Source organism: Terrapene carolina, unplaced genomic scaffold (assembly GCF_002925995.2).
Source record: "Terrapene carolina triunguis isolate 2854851 unplaced genomic scaffold, T_m_triunguis-2.0 Scaffold96, whole genome shotgun sequence".
Taxonomy (NCBI): Eukaryota; Metazoa; Chordata; order Testudines; family Emydidae; genus Terrapene; species Terrapene triunguis.
The window spans coordinates 75,588,304-75,604,093 of NW_020664447.1; the positions used below are offsets into that span (position 1 = coordinate 75,588,304).

Here is a 15,790-nt window from a genome sequence, read left to right on the forward strand (position 1 = left end):
GATGAATCAGCATTTTCCAGTGGAAAAAAAACCATTTTGCCAGAAAAATTCCTGACCAGCTCTAGAGCTGGGCACCTTCAATTCCCAGTGAAGCCAACAGGATTAGAAAGCACTCTGCACCACACAGGATCAAGCCTAAAGTCATAGAGGCAGGAAGGGAGAGGGATTTTCCTGGCACTTCCATATCAGGCTGAGATTTTAGCTTGATTTGTATTATTCACAAGTTTTAGTCAAATACCAGTGATCTCATATTGAAAACAGCTGCCAAACTTTGATCTTGGAGGAGATTACAGGAGAGAGAAAAAAAATCCAGGAGTCTGATGTCATGAACAGTGGGATGAGCTTATTCTGTCTAGAGCTGAGCAGAAAACCAGAAGTTGGAATCGTTCATAGAACAGCCAGAAATCCTGTCCACAGAAATCTCTCTCTTTACCAACGTTTACCTCCTTTGAGGTGTATTTGGCGTGAAGGTACGTGTTTCTGCTTCTCTTTAAGTGAATATGAAAAGCCCTCAATTATTCAAATTCACCACAATCTTTCTTTTCTTCCTCAGACAAATTCCTTGATATTTTTTTCTCTGTTTCTGTTTCAGTTACAAAAGAGATTATGCTACAAGGGAGGATTATTATTAATTATGATTATTGCTTCAAATTTTGTTTTAATGTTAGACTCTATCTTTCAAAAGTAGTCTTGATGATTAATGGGATTTGCAGCCCAAAATGATACCCCTTGACAGCAGCTAAGGTGTCACTGACCCAGTGGAATTTCAGTTGCCAAGTGACTACACTGCATGTCAGAGGGCAGATCATTGTAACAGTAGGTCACTTACTGTGTCTCCCAAAAGGGCAAAACAATTCAGACCACAAACTTCCTAGTTTGTCTTCAGTGAGAGATTCCCTAACAAACTGTAGAGAAAACATACTGAGTGAACTCTCTCTTTTGTGTCTCTTACGGGTGTCTTGTCTTCTGTGCTGGTTATTTGGATTGTTAGCTTTGTGGGCAGGGACTGTCTTTTTAAGTGTATTTTGCATTGCTGAGCTTTATTATCTGTGCTTAATAAATAACAGAAGGCAAATATGAAAATCTAAAGTGTGTGCAATGTACAGCAAAGCTGACAGAGTTCAAATTTACTTTTAAATATTATCAAGCTTCTTGTTAAAAATTACATCTTGCTTTATATTATAGTAAAGGAAAAGCTTTAAAGTGTCAAAAAACGTGAGTTGTAAGCTGATGATAATAAAAGAAGCTTAGAGTTGGAGTTATTTCTAGGAAGATATGGCAGAAAGAGCAGGTAACAATGTCACAATATATGCTAGAAATTTTAAGTCACTCCTGGTGCAGCACGCAGTGACTTTTAGAGATGTCTCGGCATTATAACAATAGTTATACAACAGCAGAACACCAGGACAGGGGAATTCAAATAGTTTGTCACTAAGATCCCCAACTTTGAATTACTTTTTACTACATTGTTGGATATGTATTATTTTAAACAATGATATATTTTAAGGCTAAAATGCATGTGTTAGAAAAATTTCTGTTTACACTCCATAATCCCCAAAAGTCTCATATTCCAACATGCCATTTTAAAAGTCTTGGGATAGCAAGTCATATCAAAAATATGATTTTTGTTGTTATTGTTGTCTGCTCTCTGTGGAAATTTGCAGATGAAAGAGAGAAAGATGTTTAAATGGGAGTTTCTTCATAACTGAGAATTGTCCCACGTTTACTTGTCTTCAGTATTGTCAAGTTTTGAACTATACAGACTTGAAGGAAAGAGAAAGATCCAGGAATAGATGTGGCCAAATTCCTGGCCAAGACTTTGGAAGAAGAAGAGGCAGGCCCCAGAAAAATTTCCAAGGGTTTTACAATGAGCCCAATGCATGCTAAAACAGGATTTGAGTTTAGTCAGCGCTACCTGAATACTCCACAATCCAGACATGACCAATGAGGGTCCTTGATTGGAGGAGCTCACCAGTAATGTGGGCCATAACTTTAGGAAACTTTCAGCACTATATATCTGAAGTCCTTCCTCAGGCAAAAAACAACAGGAGTTTTGTAAGGTTTCAACATAGTGCCTGAGAAGAGTTTGTGTCAGTTTTCACTGATCTAGTCTTAAAATAAAACATTATGAGATAGATTGTAAGGGGGAAATATTCAAAGGCACAAACGACAGTTAGAGGGATTGAAAATAAAGGAGAGATTTTCAAAAGCATCTAAGTGACTTGGGGGCACAAATCCTAAATCAATGGGTCTTGTGTTCCTATGCTGAGTTGGTCAGAAAACAAAGGTTTGTTTTTTAAATTCATTTTGGAACACATTTTCAGTGGCAAAATTTTGAATTTTGTCAAAAATACAAATACTTTACAAATTTTCAATTCTCAGCAACCAAAAGTCAAAAAAGAAAAAAAAATTAGTCCAAAAAGCTGCTGAAAACTAAAAAAAAAAAAAAGGGGGGGGGAGGTTATTTCCCCCAAAATAAAATAAGAAGAATAAATTGACAATTCAAGGAAAACAAAAAAAATCGGTTTTCAATAAAAAAGAAGTTTGACCAGCCCTATACTTCAGTCAGTGCTTTTGAAAATCCCACCTTGACTGCCCTGTGTGTCTTTGAAAATCTCTCCCTAGACAGATACACAGAAGAAGTTTTCAAAAGGGCTGATCTGCCTCCCTATTGCATTTGCAATATTTGTTCCCGAAGTTGAATTGCAGGCACAAAGAGGAACCTGGCTTGTCCATTGTCACACAACAAATTAGTGGAAGAACCAGATTTAGATCTCAGCACTTCATGGCTCCCAGAATTCAGCGTCACACATCTGCATATATATATCCCACCCATGTGTATGTACATCCCATCCACATTCTAGGGGCAAAGACAAACAAAAGGAGTTTAAGGGAGCATTATTCAGCTGGGTGTGCAGCCCCATGGTTTCTAGATGTTACAGCACATACACTGGCAAGCAGTGAAATGTCATCACAGCACCATAGTATCCTTATTATTTATGTCTATTGCAGTAGCTCCTAGAAGTCCTAGTCATGGACTCAGATCCTATTGCATTAGGTGCTGTACAAACACAGACCAATGGCAAAGAGCTTACAATTTAAGGGTATGTCTACACTAGGCAGACACCATAGCTACATCACCACAAGGGTTTTTCCCTCATGATGGTCGATTGGGGACACAGCTGTGTCTACATTGGGGGCTAGGTCGGCATAGCTATGTCAGTCAGGAGTCGGAGTGTGGTTTTTTTTACACACCGCACTGACGTGGCTAAATCAACCTGACTTTTAAATGTAGACCAGGCCTTAATAGAAGCATATGATGAGAGACAACAGGTAAATCCAGACAGACAGGGAGTGCAAAGTTACCTGCTAAGCGGGGGACATTTTAGATATCAGGCTGATAAGGGAATGGGCAAATTATAAAATGTTGAGGTAGAAGATTTAGCTGCAAAGTTGCCAGATCCCAAACCTGAGTGGAATGTTTTGGGCTCAGACTGAGTCCTCTCTCCTTGAGTCCCTGCATCACATACCCTTACTGTTGTGCTAACACAGGTTTTGAGGGTTTAAGACATATATATGCTGAGAATGATTTTCCTTACGTACCAAGTAATTTTCCCATAGTGACGAGTTTGGCTTGCTTTCGGCGCTATGTAAATTTTATTTCTTCTCAATATTCTGACTCCTCAACTGTGTTCTATGGGGTTGTTTTTCTTTAAAATACCTTTGATCTGATTGTTCAGGTGTATGGACCCTCCGATGCTGCCTACTCTGCACAATGTTCAGCTTTCACGCCTATGCAAACCAATTAATCTCAATAGTGTCACATGGCTGCAATTGAGGACAGAATGTGGTCCCTGGTTAATTTCAGTTAGTGGGGCTGTCAACATGCAGTTATGGGTTTCTTCTGAGAGGTACATCCGAGGTCACAGCTAGCCTCAGGAGGAGAGAAAGTGTCACGGCTAGCAGCCCAGCTCCCTTTGACTTTAATGGGACTTGCACCTGGGTAACAGAGGGAGCAGCGGGCCATAGATGTGTTTCTAGGGCACTTTTTCTGCACTGGCAGAGTGAAGAGTGCTATAAGGAGGAAGAGCGATGTTCCCATCTCTCTGCATCTTTGTGACCTTCCTGCTTACCTCGGTCTGTCCCTCTGGAGGGAATTCCATCTCTTTTGCCTTTATTCAATGTGATTTCCCATCAGCAAACACTTTCTTGGTCTTTCTCGAGGAGAGCATATCATGCTGGAAGTGGGAAATTACACTGTATAAAGGCAAAGGGAAGAGACTCCCCTCCAGGGAATGATCTGAGCCTGGAAAACAGGCATGCTGAGAAGTGATAATACTCCACCTCATCCCAGTTCACTCTCCTCCACTAATGGTAATGGCTAATGATAAACTGTCTCATGATAATGGCTAAGCTGATGACCTGTTAGTTCATCACTAGCTGTCAGCCCTTACTAGGGTGACCAGATGTCCTATTTTATAGGGACAGTCCTGATTTTGGGGTCTTTTTCTTATATAGGCTCCTATTACTCCCAACCCCCTGTCCCGATTTTTCACACTTGCTGTCTGGTCACCCTAGCCCTTATCCTATGAAAAAAAAACAACTGTGAAGCCTTAAAATGTCCACTTAGGGCCTGATCCAAATACCATTGAAGTGGAAAGATAGAAAGACTCCCACTGACTTCAGTGGGCTTTGGATCAACTGATACAATTACCACCAGGGGCCAGATCATCATCTGGTGTAAATGGGCATAATTCCATCAATTTCAGTTGAGCTGTGACATTTATAAGCTGGAGATTTGGTCCCAGGGATCTATTTACTAGAAATGGATGGGTAATAAAAAGCCTCTGTTTGCTGCCAGTTTATATTATAACTCCATTCTCCTGCCATCTGGGGAGAGCATTCCCAGAAACAAGGGCTCAGCTAAGCCAACAAAACTTGTACAGAAGATGTTTCAGCACCAGCGATATCGTGACAAAGGCTTTTCTTACTGTATTCCTTGTCTGGCCAGGAAGGATCAGAAATCAATGTAGCTGGCCCATCACTAATTGCCATCACAGCTAAACAGTTCTGTGAGATGGGAAACACAGTATAAAGAGACATGCTTTAATCTGACTATCAGTTCTTGGAGTAGATGCAGGAATTACTAGGTACGGTTATATGGCTTCTGTTATGCAAGAAGATCCGACTAGATGATCTAATGGTACCTTAATGGCCTAAAAATCTGTGAATCCCTGAGCTGTAGGGGTAGATTCATAGGTTCAAAGGCCAGAAGGGACAATTGTGATCATCTAATTTGATCTCCTGTATAACACAGGCCATAGAACTTCCCCAAAATAATTCCTAGAGCAGATCTTCTAGAAAAACATCCCATCTTGATTTAAAAATGGTCAGTGATGCAGCATCCACCACCACTCTTGGTAAATTGTTCCAATGGTTAATTATTCTCGCCATTAAAAATATATATGCCATATTTCCAAACTCTTTCTTGCTTTCAGTGCAGAAGGTTCTACATTTAAACCCTGCAGATGGACAATGCAGGGTCTTTAGAGACCTCCCTCCAGGAGACTTCTTTATCCTTCCTATCTGTGAGATGGTCCATTGCACAGGCTGCTCTCCTCCTTGTTACTGCCCTGAAGGGTCTTATTCTTGCTACGTCCCATTCTGTCCTAGTAAGGACAGCATTGGAAAACACACCAAACTCCTTTTTCTGGGGGAACAAGACAGCAAATAACACAGGCCTGGGGAAGGACGGTGAAGTGGCAAGTGGACAAGCTGAGGTAAATGGCCTCCTTGTAGATATATGCCGCACAAGCAGAGAATTATGTGGCATCTTGATAGGAAGGTAAATTATACTGCCATTTGCAGCTGCATCAGCATGGAGCCCTGCCCTGTAGCCATCTCTTGAGTTAACGCAATGTGGTGGGGTGCTCGGGCAGCTGTACTGTTTATTTCCTGGCCCCCAAGAAACCATCCTCCTTGATAAAAAGTAATCAGGAATTATTTTCATCAGACAATTCTGATGTCTCCTTTTATTAGGATCAAAACTGATTTGCTAATTTATTTCCTTTCCCATGTTTGGACATGGATCTTTTATTTTCTTTCTTCTAAACAATACTAAAATGTCCAGATGGCAAATAGTGATGTTGGCTGATAAACAAGCATCCAACTGGTCTGGGATTGTCTGCAGAGATCTGTGATAAGTACCATAAAGGAAAGGGGTTTCTTAGGCTTCTAAGTGTGGAAGAAGCCAAGCTAGGATTTCACAAAAGCTAAGGCAATGTTTTAAAGCTGAAAAACTTTCCAAATGGGGCTTTTTTTTTTTTTAAATTGTGAGTTGCCAGTTCATTTTCAGAGTGGCAAGGCCTGGTTTTACACCATCATGGTTTAATGCCAAGTCAGAGTGAGTCAGGCACCAAAGCTGCTCCTGCATGTCTAGGATGCTGTACGCTGATATATATATATATGGTAACAAAAGGAGCTTGTAGAGGCATGTTGGACAAAGCTTCCATTTACATCATTCATCTGAAGAAAAGAGTGAGAATTTCCCACACGTTATTGTGCCAGTTTTCCTGTAAAATCGAATACCTCACAACCAAGAAATCCCAGCCTTTTGGCTCAACAATGGACCTGCTTCCCAGAGCTAGAGGGAGGGGCAGTGTATGAAGTTTGGCTAAAAATACTTGGCTAGATGTTTCATTCAGTGATTTAGAAATATTCACTTTTTAGTGAAATGCAGTGAGACTCCCCACCCAATAAGCCATTTTCTCCCACAAGAGCCGCACTCTTGCATCTGAAGAAGTGAGGTTCTTACCCACGAAAGCTTATGCTCCCAATACTTCTGTTAGTCTTAAAGGTGCCACAGGACCCTCTGTAGCTTTTTACAGATTCAGACTAACACGGCTACCCCTCTGATACTCTATACAGTGTCATTCAACCTACAGTTCCACTATGCTCATTGCAATGCTGTTAAATATGAGGGGGTTTCATTCTGCTGCACATAACAAGAAGCTTATCTGCTGCCAAGTTCACTGTATATATAGATTCCATTGTACATGAATTAAATTGAAGTTTAAAAAAATTGTTAGGATGGAATGAATGAGTTCTCATCATGTACAGGGGGAAATAAATTAAAATAGGCTTGATTTTAAATACCAGATCTAGACACTGCTAAACTTTCAGGGTATTTGAACTCTAAACCTAGCTAAGGACCAAAGTTGTGTTTTATACTGGGCCAAACCAAAACCCCAGATCCAAACTTTGGGATGTTCATAATTCAGATCTGGATCCTGGTCCATACTTTGTCGTAAACCCATCTCTGAACATTAAAAATCTCTCTCTCCCTTCCCAAGCCCAGCATTCCCCCCTCTACTTGCTTGTTTCTCAGCCTGGTTTCCCCTGTCCTGTGTTCCAGAGCTCATATTCTCTCTTTTTCTAGAATGGAGAATATGGGAAATTTCTTGATTATGAAAATTGTGTCTCATTCAGTTAGCACTACAAAAGTGAATGTGTAATCTGCTTGGTCTCAGGAAGCAGACTTCTTTCCAGAGATTTCTCACTGAGTGTGTATCCTTTTGGCATGTCTGGGTTGGTGTGAATGAACAATCAAGAACTGTCAACATATGACTACAACTACCTTACAGATACCATGGAGACCCATGACTGGACCATTAACTTTTAATGCCTGCTGGGCAAGAGAACTTTTTGGAATATGGTGGGTGGTTACCTGTCTAAACACAGCTCCTGCCCTGCCTAAACTCAAGGAGGAGGGAAGGGGGGGAGGGTACAAGTGAAAAAAAGCATGAATGCAACTACAGAGAAAGAACTGACCTGTTAAAAGACTTGCTCAGAGAACAGAAGAAGGTAATCCCATCCAATAACTGTTGGGCAGGGCCAGGGAGGCTGGCTGCAGACAGGAATCTGTCTTCCAGGCAGTGCAAAGGGGGACCTTCCTAATCATGCAAGAGGATGCTGACAGATTAGGGAAGAGTTGTGCATTTAGGCTTTTCTTTACCATTTTAACCCAGTGTTCCTGAATACTGTTGTCCTGTGGACTGATAAAGAAAATCTTGTTTTGAAGAGGCTGTCCTGTGTCACTGCAAACAGCTCTCAGTTGCAGAGCTCTGAAGAGGGGAAGTCTTGAACTGGAGTCCAAACTCATCTGGACCTACTGAAGGAGCCATACTGAGAAACAGAGGTGCTGAAGCCAGAGACCCAGTCTCAGAGTAGTGGAGTCACAGGAGTGGAGTCTTCAGCAGAGTGAGGCCCAGGGTCTGTCTCTAAGAATGGTACACTCCCAGAAAGGCTTTATAAAGATGAGAGGCATGGGATGCCCTGTAATATCAAGACAGCAGGGACAGAAGGGACCTCAAGAGGTCATCTAGTCCACTCCCCTGCACTCATGGCAGGACTAAGTATTATCTGGACCATACCTGACAGGTGTTTGTCTAACCTGCTCTTAAAACTCTCTAATGATGGTGTAGCAGGGTGGACACCCGCTCCTGCCTAGAAGGGCTTGAAAGCAGCCCTGGAAAGGGCTGCAGCTCTAAAAGCTGGGCTGATTGGGGAAGCAGCTGCAGCTGGGCCACACCCCAATCAGGCCACAGCTGGCTTGTATAAGAGGCTGGGCGCCAGGAACTCAACAGTCTCTCTCTAGATTTAGAGAGAGAAGGGCCTGGCTGCAAGAAGCTAGAGACATGGTACCTGAGTGGAGCAGGGCTGGGGAAAGGCAGAGGAGCTGGGGAGCTCTAGCCTGGAAAGCCCCAGGCTGTGGCCTAGCATTGGGCTAAAAGGTACTGGGAGTTGCAAAGGGCAGCCCAGGGGTAGGCTAAGGCAGCAGGTCCAAACCCAACCTTGCCAGTGATGAATAGGCTGATACTGCAGTCTGCCCCAGGGCGTGGGGCTAGACAATGACTGGCAGTATCCTTATACTGAGGTGAGGTGGGAATAGTGGGTGGGGGTTCCCTGGGGAGGGGAGACCCTAAGACTGAGGGGTTACTGCCAGGGGGCAGCACCCCAAAAGGGCACCAGGGTCTAGGGAGGGACATGGGGGGGCTAGAAGACAGGCGGATCACTGGCCTGCAGAGGGCACTCCGGAGCTGGAATGAGCTAATTCCCGGAAATCACCTGCAGGAGTCGCCGCAGGGGTGAGTCCGCTCCTCTACAGATGGAAATTCCACAACCTTCCTAGGCAATTTATTCCAGTGCTTAAACACCCTGACAGTTAGGAAGTTTTTCCTAATGTCCAACCTAAACCTCCCTTGCTGCAATTTAAGCCCACTGCTTCTTGTCCTATCCTCGGAGGTTAAGAAACAATTTTTCTCCCACCTCCTTCTAACAACCTTTTACGTACTTGAAAACTGTTATCATGTCCCCTCTGTCTTCTCTTTTCCAGACTAAACAAACCCAATTTTTTCAATCTTCCCTCATAGGTCATGTTTTCTAGACCTTTAATCATTTTTGTTGCTCTTCTCTGGACTCTCTCCAATTTGTCCACATCTTTCCTGAAACGTGGTCTCCAGAACTAGACAAAATATTCCAGTTGAGGCCTAATCAGCACAGAGTAGAGCGGAAGAATTACTTCTCACATCTTGATTACAACACTCCTGCAACACTACTACAGGATAGGCCCAACAAAGAAAGTAACAGAACGCCACTAGCCATCACCTTCAGCCCCCAACTAAAACCTCTTCAGCGCATCATCAAGGATCTACAACCTATCCTGAAGGACGATCCATCACTCTCACAGATCTTGGGAGACAGGCCAGTCCTTGCTTACAGACAGCCCCCAAACCTGAAGCAAATACTCACCAGCAACCACACAACAAAAACACTAACCCAGGAACCTATCCTTGCAACAAAGCCAACTCTGTCCACATATCTATTCAGGGGATACCATCATAGGACCTAATCACATCAGCCACACTATCAGAGGCTCGTTCACCTGCACATCTACCAATGTGATATATGCCATCATGTGCCAGCAATGCCCCTCTGCCATGTACATTGGCCAAACCGGACAGTCTCTACGTAAAAGAATAAATGGACACAAATCAGACGTCAAGAATTATAACATTAAAAAACCAGTTGGAGAACACTTCAATCTCCCTGGCCACTCGATTACAGACCTAAAAGTTGCAATATTACAACAAAAAAACTTCAAAAACAGACTCCAATGAGAGACTGCTGAATTGAAATTAATTTGCAAATTGGACACCATTAAATTAGGCTTGAATAAAGACTGGGAGTGGATGGGCCATTACACAAAGTAAAACAATTTCCCCATGCTTATTTTTCCCCCCCTACGGTTCCTCACATCATCTTGTCAATTGCTGGAAATGGGCCATTTTCATTACCACTACAAACAGTTCTTTTTCTCTCCTGCTGATAATAGTTCACCTTAACTGATCACTCTCCTTAGTGTGTATGGTAACACCCATTGTTTCATGTTTTCTGTGTGTGTGTGTGTATATATATACACATCTTCCTACTGTATTTTCCACTGCATGCATCCGATGAAGTGGGCTGTAGTCCACGAAAGCTTATGCGCAAATAAATTTGTTAGTCTCTAAGGTGCCACAAGTACTCCTGTTCTTTTTGCGGATACAGACTAACACGGCCACTACTCTGAAATCTAACTCCTGCTAATACATCCCAGAATGATGTTTGCTTTTTTTGCAACAGCATTACACTGTTGACTCATATTTAGCTTATGGTCCACTAAGAGCCCCAGATCCCTTTCCGAAGTACTCTTTCCTAGGCAGTCATTTCCCATTTTGTGTGTTCAACTGACTCTTCTTTCCTAAATGGAGTACTTCACATTTGTCCTTATTGAATTTCATCCTATTTACTTCAGACCATTTCTCCAGTTTGTCCAGATCATTTTGAATTTTAATCCTAACCTCCAAAGCACTTGCAACCCCTCCCAGCTTGGTATCATCCGCAAACTTTATAAGTGTACTCTCTATGCCATTATCTAAATCATTGATGAAGATATTGAACAGAACCGGAACCAGAACTGATCCCTGTGGGACCCCACTCATCCTTCCAGCATGACTGTGAACCACTGATAACTACTCTCTGGGAACGGTTTTCCAACCAGTTTTGCACCCACCTTATAGTAGCTCCATCTAGGTTGCATTTCCTTTGTTTATGAGAAGGTCATGTGAGACAGTATCAAAAGCTTTACTAAAGGCAAGATGTACCACATCTGCCGCTTTCCCCTCTATCCACAAGGCTTGTTACCCTGTTAAAGAAAGCTATCAGGTTGTTTTGACATGATTTGTTCTTGACAAATCCATGCTGGCTGTTACTTATCACCTTATTATCTTCTAGGTGTTTGCAAATTGGTTGCTTAATTATTTGTTCCATTATCTTTCCGGGTACAGAAGTTAAGCTGACTGGTCTGTAATTCCCCAATATATTGCAGTTAACGTTTAAAACGGATTGGTAAAATAATTTCGTGACATTGTAATACCTAATGTGCACATTAAAAATGCCGCAGCAATACACGAGGGGCGCTGGAGCTTGCAGCCCTCTCGCCGCTCGGGGCACCACTGGATCAGCCCATGCCTGGCAGAGAGCACCGCTGGGGGAAGCCTGGCAACCCCTCCATCTCTGCTTCTCTTGCAGCTGGCTGCGGTGGTGAGTCTGCCCAGGAACCACTGGATCTGCCAGAACACTTGGATCTGCCCTGGCACTGCTGCTCTCCTGGCAGCAATCCACCCAACTAGCTGAACTAGGCAGCTTCTAGTAACTGGAAGAGCGAGGAATGGGATCAGAGCAAGGCGTGCAGTGCCCAGCCATGCACATGCAAATGATTCTCCAGCCCATTGTACTCCACCTCTGAGGAGAGACAGCAGGGTGGGCCCTCCCCCCCAAGCCAGGGGTAGACTGTGAACTTGTTAATGATTAAATGATTAACCAATATAATTTTAATAGTATAAATGGGTACTTTTAAAAATGATATTTACATCCCTAGTTCTGTGGCCTGCAACGTGCAGGTCAGACTAGATGATCTCAATGGTCCCTTCTGACCTTAACGTCTACGAGTCTACATGCTGTTGGTGACCACCTCTGTACAAGGACTGATATATAAAAAATATGGTAAAAATAAACAAATTGTACTCAGAATATACCCAGAGTCTGCATCACTGATTTCTCTTTCAATAGGAAGCTGACCTGCAAAGCCTCAATATCTGCTGCTACCACCACCACCACAAAAATACAGTTTATTCCCAAGATGCGGAGGGGGGGGAATACAGTGCAGCTACCAAAGGTGGGAGTCAAACTCCCTTTTGTCCCTCCACAGCTATACCAGTGTAGCACCTGAACTTTTCATGAACCATCCAAACAGTTCAGCTTTAGTACAAACATTTATGTTGGTTATAAACATAAATAAACTGAGTCTTATCAGCAATGGCTAAATTATTTTGTCAATTACGCCCAGAGAGATCCAGTGTAACGCTACTGAATTGTTGGGTCATTGGAGTTATTCTGGATTTACAGTGGTAAAACAGCATAGATTTTGACCCAGGCCCTGTTTTTTAACCTGCTACGGCCAATATCTTTGCAAACCTTTTAGACCACTGTAATTACTCTCAAAACTTCAAATACACCCACATCTTTCCCTTCTGCAGCAGAAAACTTTCCCAAAAAAACCTATACTCTGGTATTTTTAACCATAATTTTCTGAACACTATGTCCTCTTTCACAAAGGCTGGGGCATCAAGTCCAGTTGCATTAATCAGTTGGCTCCAGAGACATCAAAATAATGTGACATGACTGCCCCAGCTGCTCAAGAGATAGCACAACAGGATGTGTTCAACCTGGGGAGCATAAAGAAAAATGGGTTTTTGCAGTTCATAGTTCAAGATGTCAGAAACAGTTCGGTACAAGGCTACACTCTCCTTGAAAAGGGATTTTTACCCCAGTGTCTACTCTGCCATGCTTTAAATTTGAATAATCTGCAAAGAGGGTATGAAACAAAAGATTAAAAACCAGACCACTGAGTAAAAATCTACCTGATATTCATGCAGTAAATACCTTGTACCTGCATTATACAATATCTCACAAACTAAGCAGGGTTGAGCCTGGCTGATGGGAGTTATCCAAAGAAAAGAGAGACTTCTCAGGAAATGGAGAATGTTTCAGTGTATAAGGTGACTTAGTAGATTCTGACTCCCTGGCATGAAGTTAGCGGGTCCTATAGATTAAACATTCAGCGAGTACCCTCTGATCATTAAGAAACCCATGGTACATTTTACTAAGGGCTTGGCTACACTTGCAAGTTAGAGCGTATTAAATCAGCCCCAGGCATCCTAACTCTTGAAGTGCCACACTGGCAAGGCACTTAGAGCGCCTGGACTCCACGGCTAGAGCGCTCCTGGTAATCCACCTCCACGAGAAGCATAGAGCTTGCTGCGCCCTGGCTGAAACGCCGGGATGTCAGTGTGGACGACATGTTGCATTACTGCGCTGTGAGTGGCCTCCGGAAACGTCCCATAATCTCTTGAAGTCAAGTGGCAACTCTGGTCATTGTTTTGAACGCAGCTGCAGTCATGTGGATATCCCCTTTCAAAGCTCTGTTTCTGACAGCCAGCATGCTTATCTGCTCCAGGACAAAGCAAACCAATTCTGTGGAATGCTGCTGCTGCAGAGGCAGGTGTGTGTGCGTGTGTGAGAGAGAAGTGGTGGGGAGGGGGATCTGCTGCTGTCTGAACTTACAAGACAGCATGCTCACACTCTCTGCCCCCCAAAACAGACTATCTCTCCCCCCACATACACACAACACACTCTCTGTCACACACCCCCACATTTGAAAAGCACGTTGCAGCCACTTGCACAATGGGATAGCTACCACAATGCACTTCTCTCTGTGGTGTTGCAAGAGCTGCTAATGTGGCCACGCCACTGTGCTTGCAGCTGACAGTGTAAACACATGGCAGCGCTTTCCCTGCTATGGTCTCCCAGCGCTCTACATCTGCAAGTGTAGCCATAGCCTAAGGTAGCAATATTAAGTGTACTGTACAGGACAAATTCTGTCTTGGCTAATTAAGTTCTGGCAACCTGAAATTGCCATTGTAGTTTCAACTGACAATAGTATATTCACCCTCACCCTCATTTTCTAGCTTAAACTATTGTCTTATTATTATACACTATTAAAAAGTGCTGGATCACACAGTGAATGAGTTGTCATAGAATCACAGAAATGTTGGGCTAGAAAGGACCTTGAGAAGTCCAGCTCCCTGCAATGAGGAAGGACCAAGTAAACCTAGGCCATCTATCCTTGGAAGGAAGGCACTGTAGGAGTGCGTACCCGAGCCCACTTATCCACTGACGTTCTAAAAACTCCCGCACCCCAATCTGGGTCTATGCTGGTTATGTGATATGTATGTATCTCTTTATCCTTGTAACCAATACCTGTTATCCCTCATAACTCAAGCCGGACCCCAGATGTACAGTATCTTCCCTCTTAACTTGTGTATATTTAATTTTAAACTAACTTTAATAAAATTTAATTATTATTTTACAGAGAGGGCCAGCTTCTGGCCTCCAATCTAGCTGCGATGCCCCTGAGGGTTCCTTGTGCCTGGGTGGACTCCTCAGGTTCCATAGAGCTGCCAGCATGGGTCTTAGTGGGGGAAAAAAGGGCTTTGGATGGATTATCTTTGCACCCTGGCATGGATGGCTGGGGTTGTAGCCATCTGAACATAAGTTATAACAGCCATCAGACTGCTCTAACTTGCACCAGGGACTGGACCAGTCCCAGGATCAGTGGGGACTAAAGAAATCAGCTGCATGTGTGATGAGAACTGATGAAGACTGTGACTCTGAGGGAAGAGATTATGAGAGTCCAGGCACACCGGGCAGCCATTCTTAAACACTTAGGCCTTGTCTACACTACACAGTTTTGTCGGCAACAGGCAGCTTTTGTCAACAAAGCAGTGGAGGTGCACACACTACACTGCTCCTTCGGCCGACAAAACTCTCCTGCTTTGCTGAGGAAAAAAACAAACACCTCAACAAGAGGTGTAGAGCTTTTTGCGGCAAAGTTAGACCAACAAAGCGTCAGTGTAGACGCTGCATTCATTACATCGCCATAACTGGCCTGTAGGAGGTATCTGACAATGCCCACTATGACCGCCCTGCTCACTGTTTTGAAATCCGCTGCCCTGCATCCAGCTATACAGGTATGCACCCCTCCGCTTTAGAAACAGCTCAGCGTGGAGAGCTCACATAGCTACTGCCCAGCTGAGCATGTCAGCTCCCGGCAGCAAACGCACTCCTGGACTACAGGGGAGGGGGTGGCTCTCTTTGGTCAGTGGGGAGAGGGGCCTGTGGTAGAACTCAGAGGGAAACACGGAATCAAAACATTAACGCGGAATCCTGCTCTCCCTGGCACTTGGACGACAGCAGCAGGCAGGCAGGACAGGCTGTTGTGGAGAAGGGGGGAAAGAGCATACACGTGCTGTGCAGAGCCGGGGGCTGATGTTGGGGTGTTCCCCTCCCCCCAGGGCCGGCTCCAGGCACCAGCTTAACAAGCTGGTGCTTGGGGCGGCCAAGGGAGAGGGGCGGCATGTGCGGCAGTTCGGGGGCGGCAGGTCCCTCACTCCCTCTAGGAGCGAAGGACCTGCCACCAAACTGCCGCCGCCGATCGCAGCTTTTTTTTCCCCCCCAATTGCCGCCGGCGATTGCGATCGCAGCTTTTTTTTTTTTTTTTTTTGGGCGGCCGAACTGCTGGCGCCGGCCCTGCCTCCCCCCACCAGTGTACCAGGCTCTGCGGAGCTGG

General features: G+C 44.0%; 1 protein-coding gene across 1 annotated transcript in view; it reads left to right on the forward strand.

Moving 5' to 3' along the window:
• The first annotated feature begins 389 nt into the window (after window positions 1-389).
• Window positions 390-15,790, forward strand: part of LOC112120304 (B2 bradykinin receptor) — a 42,701-nt gene continuing 27,300 nt past the window's right edge. The window contains exon 1 of the mRNA XM_024219356.3: window positions 390-470. The gene's annotated coding sequence lies outside the window, so the exon portion shown is untranslated. The remainder of the gene's footprint in view (window positions 471-15,790) is intronic.